General features: G+C 40.0%; 1 protein-coding gene across 5 annotated transcripts in view; it reads left to right on the forward strand.

The window, feature by feature from the left end:
* The window catches only part of ZEB2 (zinc finger E-box binding homeobox 2), a 136,916-nt gene extending 133,968 nt beyond the window's left edge, over positions 1-2,948 (forward strand). For 3 of the 5 annotated variants that reach the window (XM_032145744.2, XM_032145745.2, XM_032145746.2), the window contains exon 10: positions 1-2,947. This exon is cut by the window's left edge and continues 3,165 nt beyond it. The gene's annotated coding sequence lies outside the window, so the exon portion shown is untranslated. The other 2 variants (XM_058434316.1, XM_032145747.2) reach the window with 1 other exon arrangement.
* The last annotated feature ends 13,119 nt before the right edge of the window (positions 2,949-16,067 follow it).

Raw genomic sequence — 16,067 nt, forward strand, 5'->3', positions numbered from 1 at the left:
ATTTGGAAAGTTTAGAAAATTCTATCCTCATTTCTCCTTCTTTGAATGGCACAAATAAATACACTACATAAATTTTTCTGGTTTGAAAGGCTCTAGGCGATAACTTTATTAATTCAACCTGAAAATATCAAGCCATTAAATTTTGTCTGGGTAGAATAAATCCCTGTGGCCTCTTTTAAAGCAATGTAGGTCTCTTGTTGCCCATGGGGCATATCTGTGTCCCAATCCACAAGAGATAGGACCAACAAACAATGAATGTGCAACCTAACTCTTTCTCCTTGGAAAGAAGAAAGTGTGCACGAAGTAGGGGAGGGTGGGCAGACCCTGCCTTGCCCCTCCTGTTACCCCCTTCTCTGTCATTTTTTCCTAACTCTATTTCATAGGCAGGCTCAGAATACCTGAGTCTGAAAATATCAGGATAACACTTGTGAATTGTGACAATCACTACAATGTCCCATATCTGAGGGTTTTTTTTAAATGCTATTTATCCGCTGACACTATTGCACATTAGAGCTGCATAATCCTCCAACTCTAGGGAAGAATAAAAACTTCTGATTTATCCTAAGATTCTTCTCCAAGGTCACAAACAAGAAATTCCCCTCCACAACCAAGAGATGTGCATTTTAGTAACATCAGATGTGTTCTTCCCTTTTATCAAATACTTACTCTTCCCACACGCTTACTTCTAAATCTAACCTTTCCCCCCTCGAATAGGGGGCAGGGGAGGATGAGGAAATACTGGAACAACTGAACACCCCTGCCCATTTTCTCCAAGAGCATTTTGTATTCTAGCATATCTGTGCAATCTTTTCTTTTTTCTTCACATGACACTGTAGGCTTAGGCCTGAAATAACTGGGAAGAGAGATGCGTATCAGAATTTCTCCGCAAGAGCTAAACAAAACATACATCTTCCTTAGCATGAATTGGACTGGGGGCGGAGTGGGAGGGCTTGGAGGAAGGGGGAAAGAAGGGACTATATTTGAATAAATATGAATAAATTTATTAGATACTTTTCACAATCAGATAACTTTAAAAAAAGGTCATTTTTTATCTTTCTAATAATGTAAGCCTTAATAAAAGCAAATCTTAGTCACAAATTTGAGGAGACTGCCCAATAATAAGTTTACATGTATTTGAACTGACAAATTGTTAACCACGCTTTTGCTCCAAGATGTGTGAGGCCATTCAGGGGCTGTAGGGCCCTAGATATACACACAAACAAGTGTGTGTATATCTGGAGCCCCACACATTGTAATAAACACAGCTGCATTTATTTGACTATGTGATCCCATGTACATGTAGAAACATTCAAACAAACACACTCAGCAGATTTATTTATTGTGCAATGGGGCAATTATTCAAATAAACATGCTCAATGCAGTTATTTGAATCTCACATTGCATGTTCATCAATCATAGCACTAAAAAAGAGGGGGAAAAACACCAAAGAATTCACATGGGGAAAAAATGTGTATATGAAAACCACCTTATTATAGATTTTATAGGGTAGCTGAGGTTATGGCTCCCTTCTTAACTGTAACTCAACTATTCTGTATTCAATGACATTTGTTTCTAATGATTAATTGGTTCGCTCACTTGATCATTATATCAGAATGACCACAACATTCAGATTCATATAATAGCAAACTTTATAAACCTGTATTGTGTAGAGATGTGAAATCTCTATATTTCAAGAGCAGAAGAGTTCTTTCTAGACACCTTACATCAAGGGGACACTGGTCTAATTATTATCGCTTATATAAGCACTCTTATAAATTTTGAAAAATTTTATACATGCAACAAAACATTCCTACACTTGAAGACATTAAGAAAAATCACAGGTGACTCATCTGATCATTTTATATATTAATAAATATTATGACATATATGTGAACACATCACAAATCATATTGGTGTACCAAGAGGCAATTTATGCCTCTCTTAAGTATGTACTGACATAACCTAATATACTAAAATGGGAAGGGGCTTTTAGTCACTGAAATATGCATCGTGTAACAAAGACGAAGAAAATACATGGCTTGTGCCCATCATAAAAAAAGATTCAGACTGAAGGCTTAGCTTTGGTTTTTTCAATTAAATTGTTAAACTGTGCACAGTGATTTTTTTTTAGAACTTGAGACATTTGTGATGTTGGCTGTTTAAATCTTTGTTACCTTCGCTGTGAATTGAAATTGTACATATTTAGTAAATCATGCAGACAAAACAAACTTTTTAGACAATATTTTTATTGGAGAGTTTTCTTTTCCTGTATCCATGTTAAAAAAAAAAAAAGACCTCCTTTCCCAAAATAAAAATGTCAATACTAAATTTAAAGAAGTATAAAGGAATGATTGCTTCCTTTAGAGCAAAATATTTAAATAAACATGGAGATAATTGGCAACATGTTATTTTTGGGCTAGTAGGCTGTGTCCAATTTTTTGGGTCTGATGTTTCAGAGGGCCTCTGTTTCAGGGTTGAAGGTGATATATTAATCTCGGAATTAAACAAATGCTATTAAATAACAGAAATAAATCCCTCAGTCTTCATTTGTATATGAAATATGGAATTAGAGAAACGACACTGAGATGATATGATGCTGAATATGCCACAAGCTAAAACTTTCTCTATTAAACGAGTCGCCTACTACCTATAATCTAGCATGACATGTTAAAATGCTCCAAAATACTGAAAATAGAAAATGAACGCTACTGTTCCCATTTGGTCTTGAGATTAATATGACAAAGATTCTAATAATTTTAGTCAAAGAAAATGATGAGTAAAAAATACATGAAGATTAAAGCGATGACAAATGATCTTTTAAGTATTCTAATTGGTCTTTCTCATTCATAGCTTTGATTCCACAGAAATTGCAAATCCTGATTATCCTGATTTGTAAGTGCACCCAGTCAGCTTTCTCTCTTTCACTCCATGGAATATGCCTGTTAGATTTGGAACGAAGGATAAGCCCCCAAAATGTTAAAAATAGACTACTGCCCTGGCAGGAAATTTAGCATTGGCAAGCACAGAACTCAGAAGGAATTGATCTAACATAAGGAAACATTCAGAGAAAGATTTGTGCATTACGATCCTGTTCTGACCATTTTCAGAGCAGTCAAAGGGAAGTAAAGTGTATGTGGGTGTGCGCATGTGTGCGTGTGTGCAGGTTTGCTAAGTTTGTGTGTGTACACTTGAATCGCTGTGTTTTAAAAAAAAAAAAATACTCAAGACATGGAAAGAGTCTGAAAAGAAGTGCTTTTCAGACATTTTACATTTTGTTATCTTACGTCAAAGACATTTAAAATGTTGATACTGGAAAAATAAAAGGTTCCGAAGACAGCCTCACCAGAAAAAAACTATATAATTTCTAAGATATGCCAACAACAAAATTGAGAAAATATTAAATTACCTTTACTCATTTTATGGGAAACTTAGATTTTAGTTAATGACCTTTCCTTAAACATGAAAAAATCACTTTTATTCATTCCTAAAACGGTATTATTATAGGGTGAAGAAGTACAGTTATAGCCATTCTAGTTTTGTTTAGGAAAAGAGAAATACAGCCTTCAAATTACTTGAAAAAAATGTGGATGAATAAGAGAATGTAAATTTAGAAAGGAAACTCAAGAACATCCCTATGCTCACCGAAAACATTATGGTATATTTAGTGACCACAAGCAACCCAGACCTTGGTTTTTACATCTCTTCTGAAAGACACCACTTCCAACACAAACAACATTTCCCAACCCTGTAGTGCAGACCAGGATTGGTGCAGACATAAAGGGAGAACACCAACTATTGAATAACCCTCAACCACTTCCTGAGTCCTAAAACATTCTGTGGAGGTCTACCACTTCATTATTGAACATGCTTAGAAAGTGTGAGCTCATAGGTTTCCGGTTGAAGGTACATCTAAGCAAGAAGGGAAAAAGAGAAGTACTAACCACCCTGCCCAACTTGCTTTAACCCTTAACACACTAGTACTGGAGAGAAAAGTAGGCTTAGAAATAATCAGCCAAACACCCAAGTAGAGCCTTTTCTTTCCTTTTTCTGCAGCGTAAAATGCTTTTGTATTTATCAAAGACAATTCCATGACAAGGGACGTTTCACTCACTTTAAAATAAATGTGGATGGAACCATCCACAAAATCTTCTAAGAACAAGAGTTCTAACCACAAGAGCTGCTTAATATGTACTTCCTTGACTTTTTAAATGAAAATCAGAATAATGATTTGTACAAAAACTTTCCCAGGAATTGTCATGGCCCCTCACATCAGATGCCTTCATTTACGAACTGGCCTGTGTTAACTCCTTTATGGCTTGACCAAATTATAACACACTTCGTGTCTACCTTAAAATTGTCAAAACTCATGTTCTCATTCTTCAGTAAAATTTTCATATGAGTTTAGTAAGAAGAAAATCTTTATGTTTGTAACTTTTGGAAAAATAAAAGCAGTTAATTAATCTACTACCTGCAGATAGGTGAGGAAACTGAAGTCCACATATCCTTGAGACCACATAGACTGTTTGTTTCTGTCCCACAATGGTCTCTAGAAAACAGTTAAGCATAGATTGTCAGAATCTCAGTCTTCTGCATCATTGTTCAGTGTTCTTTCCAACATGTCACAGTAAAACCCTTCTTCAAATGGCTATGGAAACATTAGAAGGAATGAGTTAGTTTCTCTACTTCCTACAAGAAGTTCGTTCTGGTCCACAAGAACTCTTCCATGCAAGAGTGCAATGAAAATAATCTACTTTAGAAACGCTTTGTTAACTCTAAGATGTCACATCATCATCTTAGGACTATTAATCGCTTATGGGCTAGAGTCTGTTTTAACTGAGAGCCAGAGACATCCTCAGTTTTGAAAAATGCTCTTTAAAAATTACTGACTGCTGTTGCTACATGTTACCCACTCATGTTGTTGAAGACTCTTGACAGTGCTCATGGCCATTGGAGAGTGGTGGCTCCATCCAACTTCTCTACCCACAGTTTTCAGCCTGAGCCCACTTTATGAGTCCTCAGTACTTTCTCTGCTCACGACCTTTCTGAACCCTGAATGCATTGAATGGTCCAGTCTGAGGAGGAAACAAGGCAGCAGGTGTACACAGTAAGAGGAGCAGTAGGAATTCATAAATCTGCAATGGGAAAATTGGAACACACAGAAACAGACCAAAAGGTTAGAGTGTGAAGGAATCTTAGATGCTGTCTCATCCAAAGCCCTGGCTTTTCAAATTCTGGTGTTCCGAGGAAATAAAACCCTAGATCACTCCATAGTTACTGGCAGAGCCGGGACCAGAAGCCAGGTCTCCAGTTATGGCATAGATGTTTTTATTGCTTCTATTGATACTTCTACTACTTGTATGATGCTTTCATTTTATTATATTTAGTGGGCCTGCAAATAAGACTAATAAATAACAATAGTTTCATCGTTAATAATAGTTCAATCTACTGAGTCCCTAGCGTGTGTAAGGCATAATACTAGGTACTATGCGCTACCCAAAAATGAACATGGCAGGATTACTGACCTCAGTCTTCTTACAATCTGGCAGAGGCAGACATACACAAATAAAGAAAATACCAAGTTCCAAGTGCCTTAAGAAAGGACTAATGTGGAAGTCTCAACCATGTTCCCTTCTGTACCCTGCTGCTTCCTCTATTTAAACACAAAATAACACCTTTCTCTCAATAATATATATATTAGTGAGTGATACTATATGAGAAGCACTTTGCATGTCCTAGGGATACAGCGGTGAATAAATAGACAATATCTTTGCCTTCAGGGATGTACATTCTCGGGGGGAAAGTAGAAAACAGAACCATTTTATGGATCACTTCAGATAGTGCTGTTTTGTTGCAGATAAAAGAAGGTGATGTGATCGTAAATGAGATGGACGTAGCGGACAGTCAGCTGGGAGTGGGCGGAGCCACGGGGAAAAGCCCCTGAGGCGGTGGTGATTGACTTGAGTCTGAAGGTTGTAAAGAGGTCAGCCATGGGAAGACGTGCAGTGAGAGCTCCAGAAGAAGGAACAGCAGGTGCAAACACCTGAGGCAGGAATGAGTTTGGCTTTTTTGGAGAATAAAAAGAAGGCCAGCCTGACAAAGCATGGTAGACAAGGGAGAAGGGTGGAAGAGGATGTCAGAGAAATAGAGAAGACAGTTCCCAGGTCATGGGAAGGGTTTATCGTGTGATCTAGTAATAAGCATTTAGGACCAACTCCACGGAATTCAGGAGATCTGGAGGAACAGAACCTCTTAGGTCCTTTGATCCAATGTCATGTTTCCATAGGTGAGAAAACAGGTTATAAATCTATGAGGTTCACTCTGTGGGAACCCGAGGCCTCCTGAGTTATTCTTCTCGGTGACTTGTCCAGAAATGAGCACAGCAACCTGTTTGTGGCCTATTCATAATTACCTCCCCTATAAAAAGAACAGTAACATGACATTCTATGCCCTTCTGATTTTAGAATGAGAGGAATCTCATTTTTCAGATTCACGCAAGACCACCTGCTTTGTGTCTGGTCACAGGCAGATCCGTCAGCCTGGAAAACAGAAATTGTTTGGCTCGAAGAAAGTTTGTATTTTGGAAACGAAAGCACTAGATACAGCCAACAGGACGCCACGGTGGTACGTTACCCTGGAAGCACCTTCCCCAATCAGCATGTCCCAGCACTATCCCCGCAGTTGCCAGTTTGCTCCAAACAGCTGTGCTAGAATCAGGCATGAGCAAGAGCCTCGGCCATTTCCCCTTCCTCTGAACTCCTAAAAAATACAAAAACTCACAGAGCTGAGAGAGAAGCCAATAAGAAGTAAGGAACATGCAGCAGGTGGTACCATCTGTGCCCGGCTAATTCCAGCCAAAACAATCTGCTCCCTAGAGTTCCCAGTTGTGGAGAAGGGAAGAGAATCTGACAGCGGCGGAGCTAGGGGAGGGGGTGTGGGAGGGCAAGTGCCGAGGCTATTATTCTAACACTCAGCCAGTCGGAGGAAGTAGATTATTGATGCCAGTGAACTATTATCTCTTTCCTTTTCTCTTTACAACCACGGTGGGAGATTCCTCCAAAGTCTCGCTAAGCTGGCAAGTCTCAGAACCCACACCTGTGAGACAGACATGCAGGCATCACTGTGAGTCTGTCACCACTGAGGTGGGAGGGACAAACATTCTCCAGCAAGACTGGGAAGCACAGCCCACCCCAAAATGAAAAAAAAACAAGAGGGAGGAAGATTATGTTTATTTTATTTTATTTTCCTAGCAACTGAATTCCCTTCTGCACTGGTGTTCGCTCTTTGAAAATTATCCACTGTTTAAAACAAGCTTGTAGTCCACATGCTTTCTCCCCAGGTTGGCATTTTCTGAAATAAAATTCTTTCACTTGATGGACTTCCTTGTGAGGGACAAATCTCCTCCCCTAGTGCACTTATAATCATGAAATGAATCAATGCAAGCAATTCAAAGATAGATCAAATTGTCTGTAGCAATAACTTTTCCTTAAGAGAGTAATAGACAGGGCCCATCCTTTTCCCAGATTGAGGAAACAGCCGTGATTACAGGGTCACAGACAGAGACCTATGTACTGAAAAAGAAAATGTTACCCACTGCAAAATTTCCACCAGCATCTTGAGGTTAAAGTGCTGTCTCCATATAGTCATCTGTCAAATGCAAATACATGGGAGGGGTGATATTTGCCTATTATCACCTGTTGTCACCTTCCCTTGGCTTAATTTATCAATTCGATAGCTGAGAGTTGAGCCCTGAGGGAGTGGAGCATAGGCAAGTTTGCTTTTATTGGATGAAGAGAAAGGAAGGTCTCAATTTCAGATACTGCCCCAGAAAATGGTGCCCTCAGAGGTCCCTGAAAAAATGAAGAGCTAGAAACATTCAGGAATGAAAGACAGGTAGAGGTGGAGGGAAAAATGGGAAAGAAGGGGGGATGGCGATCTTAACCCTCTGTTTGGACTGAATTGTGTGCTCCACCAAAATATATGTTGAAGTTCTAACCCCTGGTATCTGTGACATGACCTTATCTGGAAATAGGGTTTTTGAAGATGTAATCAAGTTAATATGAGGTCATTAGGGTGGGCCCTAATCCAATATGACGGATGTCCTTATGAGAGGGAAATTTGGACACGGATGCACACAGGGAGATGGCCATGGGAAGACAGAGGCAGAAATTAGAGTGATTCGTCTACACACCAAAGAAGGCCAAGGATTGCCAGCTGTCACCAGAAGCTAGGAGTGATAAATGGGACAGATTCTTCCTCAGGTCCCCTGGAAAACACTGTCCCCTGGAAGAATCTGACACCTTGATTTTGAACTTCTGGCTTCCGGAACTGTGAGAGAGGCTTTGTTGTTTCTAGCCGACCTGTTTGTGGGGCTCTGTTACAGCAACCCTAGGAAACTCACACACTCCCAAAACAACCCACAGCCAGGCCCTTTAGCATTCACTCTCTGGCTGGGTCAAAAACTCAAGATCAATTTCTGATCTCACCATTCTCTTGGTGCTGGGGCTTTAACAGATAAAACAAATATCAGCAGGAATATCCCTTTTGGTTTTGAGATGCATATTGTCAGGAAAAAGACACACTGCCTGCTCTTTTCCCCAAATGTCCTGTATAAGGTAATCTTTTTAATTAGGATAATTAAATTCTTATTACAAAGGGCACCAAAGTGCAAGCATTATCATCTGATTTCCTGTAAAGAGTATTTTCCTATCTCCTGTTCCACATGGTGTCCATTAACAGAAGAAGCACCAAGTGAGTCAGACATTATGGTTACAGGTTTGTGGCTCATGTCAGCGCTGAGAAGAGGGAAATGAGAAAGGAAAACATGAATTGGGAAACCTTGTCAGAGGGCAGGCCAAGATAATGGAAGAACCAGAAGGCAAAGGAAAAGGGTGTTGTGTGGGAACCAAAACGTTGCTTCAGGTAGAAAATGTCAGAGAAAAATAGAATAACATTTACAATTAAGGGGCAGGGAAGATCTAAGCAGATTTTTTTTTTTTTTTTTTTTTTTGAGTTTGATCATAGAAACTAGTGGGATGTACCCGTTCCTCTAGATTCATTACTTCGGTATGATCTTCAACTTTTGCAGCTCCAAGTTTCTGGTGAAATTGACTAATAATTCCCACAATCTACTTAGGTCACCATGATTTGGGAAGGGTTTTGGGAGTTCCATGGGTAAGGCAAGAGGGGAGTGAGGCAAGTGATGTGTGTTTTGAAATATTGCTCTGGCAGCCAGTGGCTTAAAGGTGGGAATTGGTGAGATCAGGTGCTAGGATGAGTTCTCATATGTGCCCATGAGCTCTTTTCTGCTCCATTAGTCCATGCCTGCTACTGCCTGCCCACCCATGAGTGGACAACAAAAAACACAGGTAAGAAAGCGAGCGGATGGTTCACTAAACATCTCTCATCACTTTGCTAGAAAAACAAACCCAACCCTATGTCTTCTTCGCAGAGGGCCGGCATGCCATCCTTTATATTTTCCTTCTAGAAGATGGTATATCAACTTGAAAGCCTGGTTTAATTTGCTTTTTCTCTAAGCTTTGTGGTATTTTTTATATGCCATTAGTCAGTTATTGCATGTTACTAGCAATAACAGTCCCACCTAATGTATTTAATTTGTTTTGAAAATCATAGCACATCTTTACACATAGAAGAGGCAGCTTTTAATTCCATTGATAACTTCCTCCTTAAAAGTACTCTTTTAAATTCCTAACCACATTCTTCTTGGTTTTCCTTCTACCCACTGACCAAGATCTACTTTTTCCACTCAGCCCTTAAATGGTAGCATTTGCCAGGGCCCCTCTGGGAATCTCTGCTCTCCTCATTCCAATCACTGACTTTTTCAACACCCACAGTTCAACTTCAACTCCTACCTATATACCAAGACTCAAAAATGCAAAAATGCAAATGCATTGCCCCGGTCAGACTTCCTCCTGGCCACTAGGCCTGCACATCCAAATGAATAGTGAGCATCGCTGCCCGATGGTCTCAAAGGCACCTCAAGCTTGACCTGTACAAAATGGACATGGCAGTACCCTTCTCCCTTCCCCTTACAAAATCTGGTGAATGTCACCCACCAGGTCACTCTGGTGAAAGTCATGAGAGTCATCCTGCCGGATCTCTATGTGAGTTGCCGAATTTTGTACATCAGGCTCCTTATGAGCTCTTCTTCCTGTCTTTCTTCCTCCATCACCATTGTCACTCCCTTATTTCAGGCATGCATCACATCCCAGGAATTGCCTAATAGCCTCTTAACTTGCCACACTGGCTCTGATCTCACCCAAGGTGCTGCCTGGCTCTAATGTGGCAGGGAATGGAGCTATCACTGATGGTTGGTAGAGGGCTAGCAGACAAAAGCATGCCATCTTTTAGGTTCTTTAAAGATATTTCTTGATATTCTTCATACAGGAATTACTTTAACACTATTCCATCACAGTCTTAACAACTGTTATGTTTATGTATTTCCTTTAAAAAGATTGAAAATAATGTGCTCAAGAGAAACAACTGGTCTCCTCTCACCCCCCTTGACACCCTTCACTATACTTTTGGTCTCATCACCTTCTAATTCATTCCACGTTTTTACATTAGTCAAAAGTGCTCTTTTGGTACTTTTTTTTACCTTCATGTCTATCTTCTCCTAAAGAAACCTAAACCTATAAGATCCTTAAAGTCAGGGACTGTGTTTTCTTTGTAGTCCCACTTCGGTGACTTACTGCCACCAAGTAGATATTCAATGAATGTTCACTGAATTAATTAACGAGTACAAATTTAATCACGCTAAAGCCCTACATCAAAATCACTGTGTGGTTCTCCAGAGCATCCAAAACATAGTTCATATTCCTTAGTGTGGCCCTCAGGAGTTGATCCCTCCTTGCTTTCCTTTCCATCATCTCTCACTATTCCTCCAATTGCATCTGCCTGGACACACCGCCCTCTATTTTCTTTCTCTCTCTCTTCCTTTCTTTCTTCTTTCTTATTTCTTTCTTTTTCTTTCTTTCTTTCTTTTCTTTTCTTTCTTTCTTTCTTTCTCTCTCTCTCTTTCTCTTCTCTCTCTCCTCTCTCTCTCTTGTCTCTCTCTCTTTTTTCTTTTTTTTTTTTGAGATGAAGTCTCACTCTGTCACCCAGGCTGGAGTGCAGTGGTGCGATCTCAGCTCACTACAAACTCCACCTCCAGGTTCAAGCGATTCTTCTGCCTCAGCCTCCTGAGTAGCTGGGACTACAAGTGCCTGCCACCATGCCCGGCTAATTTTTGTATTTTTAGTAGAGATGGGGCTTCACCATATTGGCCAGGCTGGTCTTGAACTCCTGACCTTGTAATCCGCCTGCCTTGGCCTCCCAAAGTGCTGGGATTACAGGCGTGAGCCACCTCTCCCGGTCCCCTCTCTCTCTCTTTTTAAGACAGGGTCTTGCTCTGTCACCCAGACTGGAGTTCATTGGTGCAATCATGGCTCATTGCAACCTTGACCTCCTGAACTCAAGCAATCCTCCCACCTCAGCCTCCCAAGTAGCTGGGATTACAGGTGTGCACAACCACACCCAGCTAATTTAAAAAAATAAAAAAAGAGTAGAGATGGGGGTCTCCTTATGTTGTCCAGGCTGGTCTTAAACTCCTGAGCTCAAGTGATCCTCCCACCTCAGCCTCCCAAAGTGCTGGGATGGCAGGTGTGAGCCACTGCACCTAGCTCTATTTTCTTTTTGTCCATCAGAACATACCTCAAGGGTCACATCCCTAAGATAATCCTCCCTAAAACCCTAATCTTAGAAATGCCCCTCCTCTGCATTTCTAAGGCTTCTGCAAGGATCCTCTACGTGCTGCATTCATGCACTTCTCCAAGGGTTCGTTTCCCAAACACAACGTGTTCCTGAAAGGAAGACACCATGAGTGTGCCGACTCCAGTGCCCAGCTCAAAGCCTGAAACCCTAGAAGAACCAAGATAATGTGTGGGTCCTCTGGAAACAGGCTGGCGGCAGCACCTAGTTCCCCACTGAACTAGGTCCTTAGCCAAGTAGAAGGACAATTCAGTGACAAGACAGAAAATAGAATGGGGAGTGAGGGATGTAAACCTAAGGGACTATGGGCACACCCCAATACAAACCAGAAATTCATAATTTAATGCACCTGAAGATGTTTAAAACGATTTACAATGCTAGAGTGAGGCACAACGTTAACCCACATAAATTAACAATTTCGTCTCTCACTAACTGCATGTAGCAGCATCAGCCTCCACTGCTGACATCCAGATGCTGATTGATTTGTAAAATTAGTGAGGCAAAGAGCACCACAATCTGAGTGAGGTAGGTTAAAGGGAAATGTGAATAAACAGGTCTTCTATGTAATGCTGAGTTCGAGCGTGGCCGTTAAGCTATTTAAGCAATGACTCAGATAAGGAACATGAACTGTACAAAAGAGGAAGAAGCCCAAAATAATCCGGGATGCCTTTTCTTCAAATTCTCTGGAGTTTTCAATTACCTCAGTTTCCTGACAAAGCTTTGCTGATGTCAGTAATTTACGGTAACAATCAGCAAGATAAGAGTAGGTTTGTGTGGGCCAGAGGTAAATTTGGGTCTGACATGAGTAATATATCCTGCAATGAAGGACAGTGGGAGGCCTGAGAAAAGGTATGGTTTTCTATTAGCAATTTTTAAACAAAATGAAAGCCATAGGCATCTATTATATGGCAGGTGAATATGCTGTCCTCATCTGTTTTTTCTCATGAAATGTAACTACTTCCTTAAGTCCTAAGTGGCTTTTTTAAATAATGACTCCACCATAGATGCTACAGAAGTTCCGCATAAGAGATAGACTAGAAGATGCACTATGTTTGTAACTGAAATGTTTATGGCAAAACATACTGTGAGTACCCTCTGTGTTTAGAGAACTGTGCGTAATTACAAAAGAGGTAGCAGATACTATTCTTGCTTTGGACTGTGTACAATTATTTAAATGAAGTTAAGACAAACAAATGGAAGGTCATAGACACAATAGCCCTTTTGCCAACAGGAATCCTCTGTAAACTAAGATATACAAATAAACTGAACTTCTTAAGTCACAGACACAATTACAAAACTTTTTTCTCCAGCTGTTGTGACAGTACCTGGCAAATTTTATCAGCCTCCTTTGTCACAGAGCATGAAGCTTACAGATCCCAAAGGCCCTAGCTGGGTTGATGGAGAACTTTGCAGTTCCTCTGGGTCAGTATCACAAGCTTCACTTCTCATTGTACAGGATTGAGTGTGCACTGAACACAGGCTTTCCTTGGAAGCTGCTTTTCTCCACTCTTGCAAAATTGGTGAGATGGACTGGTACTCTCGTGATTTTGGTTTTTTCTCATAATGCCAAGTACACCAAAACCAGAACATTTAAACCGAGGATTCTGGTGTAGTTTCCTTGTCAATCAAATGAGAGATTGTAAAGGATTCTTAGATTCCTTCTCAAAAAGTCCATGATATGGGGCAGGTTCTGGTTAAGGGCACTTTCTTTGTTTAACACAAAAGTTCTTAGAGTTGTGAAGTAAGAGCCTAGGCTTTCTAGTGAAAAGACCTGGTTGGAGTCCCAGCTCTGTCCCTCCCTAGCCGTATGACCTTGGCTAAGTTACATCCTTAAACCTCAATTTACTTATCTTTAAAATAGGAGCAATATCAATAACTATTTCACAAGATGGTTGTGAGAATGAAATGAGACAATATATGTGCAAATAGTTTGCAAATAGCCAGCATCCCAGGCACTCGTTATGGGGCAAAAGTATTGAGAGTTCATTTATTTCACTGATTCTCCTCTGACTTCCTCCCACAGTTGTCCTTTCTTTCTTCCCTTTTGGGTTGGAGGGAAGCTGCCCTTTGATAACCTATTCCTATAGTTAGGTCCACCAGAGAGTTCTCTAAAAGGAACACAATCATTTCAGTACATAGAAATTTTCCAGCATGTAATTTTTTGGGGGCCAGGACAGTCTCAATTTTCATCCTCAAAGAGACCCTTTGTTTCCTGGTGGGCGTTAGCCTAGGATTGCTCAAAGGGGAAGGAATGCTCGACAATTATCAGTCCAAGGAAGGGCCTCAGAGCATGAGAAATGAGGAGGTTGTTCTGCATGATTCTAGGTATGTGGTGGCTGTACCGCTCTAAACAGATAATCCAGAGTGATAATGACGTAGTCACAGGGTGAAGCTTCGTACGGGAGGCAGCCGAGGCAGGGCTCACAAATTGAACCTTCCGTTAGCCTTTTTGCATATTTTAAAGAGAGACTTTTAAATCGTGAGATAGCCTTGCCTGGCAGATTCATCGGCCCATATGGGGACCTGTTACATAACTCGGGAGGCTCAGGAGGGGAAGCTGCTAGAGATGAAAGCTGAACATCCAAATAGCAGGAAAAGGTTTTTAGTTTATGATTACTGTTTTCCTTCAGCTAATTTTAATTCTGATGAACACAAGGTTTTCTTTGGTACTTTTTGTTCCTCAAATCTTTTTTTTTTTTTCAGCTGTATTGTTCAGCCAAATATTTCTGAAGCCTCTGTGAAAACAACAGTATGATAGCTCAGGTAAACAAAAGTTTCCATGAAAATTGGCTTGAAAAATATATGTAGATGGCAACCTGAAAGACCATTCCTACTGTAAAAATGAAAAGATTTGATGGATCTGTAGAAGATAGAAAGAATATTAAGGCTTACAGTTAATCGAAATGGATTAGAATTATGTTAACTCTTACCTTCCTGTTTACTTACTTTTTATTCCTCTAATAACCTAATAGGTGGTATGTCTTGATGCATTTTTATACTCTAATGGCAGGATACATCTCCAGTCAAACTTTTTTAAAAAGGTCATTTGTAAACAAATAATTACTGATTACCAGTAAATGCCAGTCATTGTGCTAGACAACAGGAATAGATGTGGAATAATATGTGGAAGTCCATATGCAAACAGATTATTACAGGGGGAGCAGAGAGGAAGCAGCCTTGAGTTGCTCTATGAGATCTCTGCCTAAGGGACCTAGGGCAGCTTTCAGAGAAAAGGGGTTATTTGAAGAAGAATCATGGGAGTTTATTTATCAGGTTGAAAACAGAGGGCAATGCTCAAAGGCATGGAAACGTGAGGAGTGGGGCATGCTAAGAAAACGATGAGCTCACGAGATTCCTTGACTTTTAGCTATAAATGCCTTTGAAGGGGACCAAAAATTGACTTTATATTTAAACTATAAAATAAAAAATCCATACTATGATAAATTAAATGATATCTACACTCGTCAGTATTAATTACTTATTTCTCACAATTGCTAATTAAGAACTCAGAGCAAATAGCAATATTAGGCATGACCTATGTTGCTAATGTTCAGCCTCCTTGCATTATAGGGGGAAGAGGAAAGAAAACCACTTGAGTCGCCCTCTGCCCAGTATAGGTAAATATGGCTGGAATGTAACCACAGACAAGGCAAGTGCCTGATTGATAGATCATTGCCACTTGGACTTTGACCTTTCACCTAAAAAAAAAACACCTTCTAGTGACTTCCAGATGTAAATGCTTGACCATTAGCAAGCAGTTAAGACTGAATCCTTATTTCCCATAAGCTATGTATAAATGGGAAACTTATGAGGATATTTCATCTCATTATTGCAAACAACATGAAAGAAATTTGAGGAAATAATTTAAGCAATTTAATAAAGTTTTTATTCTATCTCCCATTCCTGAAAGTGGTATTTCAAAGTTAGCCTTTCTAACAGGAAATAGAATAGCTTGACAAAAGAAACCACAACTCTATCTAAACAGGCAGCATATTTGTGTGGTGTGGAGTGATACATATGTTCACTGCCCTTTACTGGTTAAACTGTATTTCATTATCGTCTCCTTATTTCCACTTCTAATTCTGGCAGAACTATTTCCTATAAACGGGTCAGTTCTCTAGCTGTTTTGAACATAAGCATTCTTTTAAAATGCCTGATCCCAACTTTATTAAGCAGTGTTTTCCCTCATTCTTAATTGTAGCCCCTCAGGCACACACTTAACAGGTCTTCTGCCATAAATGGGGAGAAAAATAAATTTATTACCAATTCCAATTGCATCATGTATAAGGATATTTATGCCA

This window comes from Hylobates moloch, unplaced genomic scaffold (genome assembly GCF_009828535.3).
Source record: "Hylobates moloch isolate HMO894 unplaced genomic scaffold, HMol_V3 SCAFFOLD_24, whole genome shotgun sequence".
Classification (NCBI taxonomy): Eukaryota; Metazoa; Chordata; class Mammalia; order Primates; family Hylobatidae; genus Hylobates; species Hylobates moloch.